This window comes from Lipotes vexillifer, unplaced genomic scaffold (genome assembly GCF_000442215.2).
Source record: "Lipotes vexillifer unplaced genomic scaffold, Lipotes_vexillifer_v1.1 scaffold535, whole genome shotgun sequence".
Taxonomy (NCBI): Eukaryota; Metazoa; Chordata; class Mammalia; order Artiodactyla; family Lipotidae; genus Lipotes; species Lipotes vexillifer.
The window spans coordinates 159938-165501 of NW_006792756.1; positions in this window are offsets into that span (position 1 = coordinate 159938).

Here is a 5564-nt window from a genome sequence, read left to right on the forward strand (position 1 = left end):
GTACTGTCCACATTGCAGACTGGGACAAACCCAGTTTCAAACCCCACCTACCTCTCCTCTGCCCCACTGAAGACTTTTCCCATCCTTCCCTTCAGGTGGAGACTGTGTGTACAAAATAAAAGTCCTCTTCTGTCATCCACATCAATGTCTTTCCCAGGAAGATGTAATTATTCTGGATTTTTCCATTCCAATGTCCCCTGCCAAACTGAGAGATGACTGAGTATGTCATACTCAGGTTATCTCCCAGATGCAGACATGAGGCATTTTGGTTGGTCATACAATGATTGTTATCTGACGATGAACCTTTATTATGTGCCAGGCATTGTTCTAAGTAATTTACAACAGCCCTATGAGATGGTAGTGTCATTAGTCTCTGCATTTTACAGATCTGAGCCTGATTAAGTAAATTCTTCAAGGTTACCTAGCTACTAAATGGTGTACTAGGATTCAAACTCAAGCAATCTGGCTCCTGAATTCTTGTTCTTACTGCTTGTTCTTAAAAATTATGATGACTGATATCATGGTGAAATTGGTGCCAGCCTGTTGCTTCGTGAAGGGAAATGAGGAGAGCTTCCGGGGCATTGATGATAGCCTACAAGATTAGGGCCAGGCCACACCCCTAGTATGAGTCTCAGTATCCTATTTTCCCCTGAATTCAACTTTTGATGGAAGTACAATTAGCCAAGGCTAAAAATGGATTGTCTAATTCATAGATAGTGGACTGGCTGGAGACCTCTTTTGTTTGGTCCACTAAGTATTTAAAAAACTAGATCTTAATGCCTTTAGCTGGCTATGAACTTTCCTATTCATTACAGTCCCCACCATTCCTTACTGTCCCCGCTCTGCTCTTCACTTAGGTCACCTGCCTTGTTCCTGAAGGTGATTTGTGTGTGTGCATGCACCTGCCTGTGTGTGTGTGTGTGTGTGTGTGTGTGTGTGTGTGTGTGTGTGTGTTGCTGTCTTAAAATGAGATCAAGTGCCAACTGACTTTAATCTGCTCATACCCCCACCCTGAGGCTTAGGAGAAGGCAAATTGGGCGTGAATTTAGCTAGTACTCTTTTCACACCTCTAAGTGAGCGTGTAGGGTTTTCTTTTGTTGGAGGAGGGCCCACTGGGAGCACCAGACCCTGAGGATCACCTGGTACCTCTTTTCCTGAAGTTGACATTGTTATATGTGATCCAAAAATAAGTGAGAGACTGTTGAAGAAGGAAGTCGAGGTGATGGTAGGTCACCCACATAAAGCATCAGCTCTCAAGGGTGAGTGAGGGCAAGGAGATAAGCCCTCAGGTCAAGTACAGAGGTGCTCAGGAACGGGCCAGGAATTTGAAGCAGAAGGGAAGGAAGTGACGGGGGATTCAGCGAGGGTATTATTGGCCTGCCGGTCACATGGCACTTGTGTTGGCAGCTTGCTGGACAGTTCTGAGACACAGGCCTTTACATTCGTAGAGAGTGTTTGGCTTCAGCTAATCATTAACACTTAAGTATTTAATGAGGCCCTACCAAGGGTCTGAATTCATTGTAACTGAATGAACTTTTACTATTGAAGATCTAAGCTCTTCATGAGCTCTGTGCTGAAGATGTTAAGGAGAAAAGGCCAGATCTGCCGATTATCTCTAATATCAGCTCACACTTAATCCCAGGCTCTTACGAGGGCCAACAGTGCTTCTCACTTTTTCTTTTTTAATGATCGGCACCATGCCAAGATATTATTTATGCCAAAACACAGAAACTTGATGCCAGAGTAAGAGATGGGAGGAGTTGGAGGAATCTTTTTCTCTAGAAAGATTTCAGAATGGAGAAATTCAGACCAGCATAGACTTTTCTGTAGTCCAACAGATGGTTTGAATTCTGGAATTGTTACTTTCTACCTGTGTGTACTGGGCAGATACTAAAACCCTCTGAGTCTCAGTTTTCTCATTTGTGAAATAAGGTGAATAGTGCTTATGGTACATAGAACGTTACAGTATACAGAACGTTATTTTATATATATATATATATCACACATATATAGTACATAGAACATTACAGTATATAGAACATTGTCATAAAAACTATTAAATGGAATAACTCGTAAAATGATTTGCGCATGCCTAATACGTATTATGCGTTCAATAATTGTAATTTTTTTTAATTAAAAAAAATTTTTTTTTCCTTGGCCGCACTGCATGGCTTGTGGAATCCTAGTTCCCCGACCAGGGATGAACCCGGGCCCTTGGCAGTGAAAGTGAGGAGTCCCAACCACGGGACTGCCTGAGAATTCCCAATAATTGTAAAATTTTATTATCAGTGTTTCTTTTTTTTTTTTTTTTTTTTCTTGCGTTATGCGGGCCTCTCACTGTCGTGGCCTCTCCCATTTGCGGAGCACAGGCTCCGGACGTGCAGGCTCAGTGGCCATGGCTCACGGGCCCAGCCGCTCCGCGGCATGTGGGATCTTCCCGAAACGGGGCACGAACCCGCGTCTCCTGCATCGGCAGACGGACTCTCAAGCACTGCGCCACCAGGGAAGCCCTATCAGTGTTTCTTGAAGTACTTGGAGGAAATCTAGATGGAGGTTGGTCTATGACCTACGACAAAATGATACTTTGTATGTTCCTTGCAAAAGAACAGAAAGAAAAGTAAGAAACCTTGGCTGGCATTCCCAATTCTAACCATGATGTGTCAGACCACTTAAGACCACCAGAAATTGTAGGCAATAGAGTCTGCAAAGCATGGGTTTTGATCCCGACAAGCTTGACCTTGATCTCTATTTATTAAGTCATTTTGGACAGTCTAGCTTGTGTTTATGGACCTCCGTTCCCTCATCTGTAAATGGGGATAATATTTTTTCCCAGGTTTGGTATCATAAAATACTGTAACCACTCCTAATATGCCAGTGGTTTCTATTCAGTTACTTTCAATGCCTATCTCTGTGTGTTAACTTACAATTAAAAAAAAAAAGTGGGATCTCACTGTTTATAAAATTTTGTATCCTGCTGTTTTCACTTAAGTGTCTTGTGATTATTTTTTAATAAATTGTGCTCAAGAATCTATTTATAAAAGGCTGCATTATGGTCTATCTTGTGGAAGAACTAGTTTATTTAACCACATATTATTTGAAATGTAGATTATTCCCATTTTTCATTTAAAAATAAAATTAGAGAGAAATTTCTTATATACTAATCATTTTTTCCATCTCTGGACAATTGCCTTTTGATCAGTTCCAAGAAGTGTAATTACAAAGTCAAATGATATGCCAAATTGCTTCCTAGAAAGGTTGTACCAGTTTACAACTCCTGTTGGCATTGTATGAAGATGCCTGTCTCACCATGACCTCAGCAACAGTGGTCATCATCCCAAACTCTGTTCTGCAAAATGATTTTGTCTATGAAAATTTTTTATTAGCTGACTGGAGACATCTTGAACAGATAACAGTATATTCCTATCCCAACTTCTTATCTGGTCAAGGCTGAGTGAGGCTTAGAGAATTGTCTTAGGAGTTCAGATTTCATACCAGGTTGACGGGACCAGGAGACTGGAAACATGCCATTCATTAGAACAAAGGGTGAACCTAGAGCTGTTTTTACATTGTCTTAATTGAAAGACCACTGGCAACTTAGATTACCACCATCTATAAAATGGGGACTTTTATGTCTGTTTCTTGGAGGGATTTTGAGTAGAATTTAACAGTGTGTTGATGTATCTGGATGTCTGCAGAGCTGCACATATTACAGCAGTCACCAGCTAATTACTACTATGTGTATAGAGGGTATAATTGAGTGGGAGCAGAGAATTAAACAGCTGATAGTAGCACCTTTTAGCAGAAAGTAGGAGCAGCATGAATTAGATGTAGCTCAAGTAGGAGTGGATCATGATGGAGTGATTATTCGGAGAGCACGTGTAAATCTCTAGAGCAACACTCACATTCCCTCAATTAGACCACATCAAGCCCCAGCTTCACCTAGAATGTTAGTTCTCAAACTTTTCTTGTGTCAGAATCACCTGGGGTGGGGGCCTTGTTTTTTAAATTATTATTTTTTATTGAAGTATAATTGATTTACAGTGATTCAGGTGTACAGCAAAGGGATTCAGTTATCTATATATATTTTTTCTTTTTCAGATTCTTTTCCATTATAGGTTATTACAAGATATTGAATATAGTTCCCTGTGCTATACAATAGGTCCTTGTTGTTTATCTCTTTTATATACAGTAGTATATATCCGTTAATCCCAAATTAACAGATTTGGGGGGTGAGGCCTTGTTGAACCATTGTTGAGTCCCACTCGCGGAGTTTCTGATTCAGTAGGTGCGTTTGGGCCTGAGAATTTGCATTTCCAATAGGCTTCCAGGTGACAATGATGCTGTGGTCCAGGGACCACACTTTAAAAACCACTGTCTATAGTATCCCCTTGCAGCAGTTTAGCTATCATTAAATTAAACCACCACCTGCTGTGGATTTGTGTTTTTTCAGTGGGAGGCCACTGGCATTTGCATACCAGCAGCATTAAGCTTCACTAAAAAGCAGTCTTTTAATTATTTCTTCAGGACATGGTGTTGTGTCTTTGGAAAATGTAAATACAGTAAGTATACCTCTCCTTGATCCGTATCTTCATCTGGTGTACACATGTAGTCAAATGTGTATTGCATGGGCATGCCCAATATCGCAAAACAGGAATATAGTCTAGCCAGTATTAGAATCAGCTGCTGCTTTTCAAAGCAGAGCTATCCAATTTAACAATGATTTACAATGAAAAGTGAAATTCCAGCCTCATTTCAGGCAAATGGAGGATCTCCTGTTTCCAAGGGCATATCTGTGAGAACTCTGGGTCTGAGTGGCCTGGGAAAGATAAGGAGACATTTCATAATTTCAGAGGGGACCTCAGCCCATAGACGCAGAGCTGTGGTCACTGAGCAGACAGCCCTGTTTGGTTCATCCCTGTTCCAGGGAAATGGCTCCAATCCAAACACATGAGCAGGCCAGAAAGCAGGATTATGTAATCACCTGGAAGCACAGCCTGTCACTGCAGCTGTCGGAGGAACCTGTCACAGTTGGTTTGCCAAGGACCCAGGGCCAGATGCCTGCCCCAGGAGGACGCATTCCCAAACTGACACCTGGGCCTCGGGACAGCCAATGAGATTCCACCAAGCAGAACAGAGAGGCCCAAGTTAGCCAGTGTGTTCCAAAGAGAAAGACTCATTCTCTGTAGGAAAGGAAGAATCCCCACAACAGGAGGTGGATGAGGAAAGGAAAGAGGTGCAGGCGTCTTATTAGATAGCCACCTCCAGTCATGTCTTACAAAGCATGCGGCATTCTGATGCTTTTATCCGGGAGCCCAGATGCATCTGAGACATTTCCTTCCCAAGTTTACTTTTTAAAAATTTTAAACTCCTATCGAAGGGAGGGAAACAAATGTCCTCACTCAATAGAGATTTATTTTAGCAGCAATGGAGGATTAACTTGTGATGAGGTCATTCCGTGTGAAACAGAGTTCTGAAAAAGAGTGAGTGCTAGGGCCTAATGTAGATATGATTACATTCTTCTTGACTTAAATCATATTAGAAGGATGGGCAAGAAGAAGGGAAAG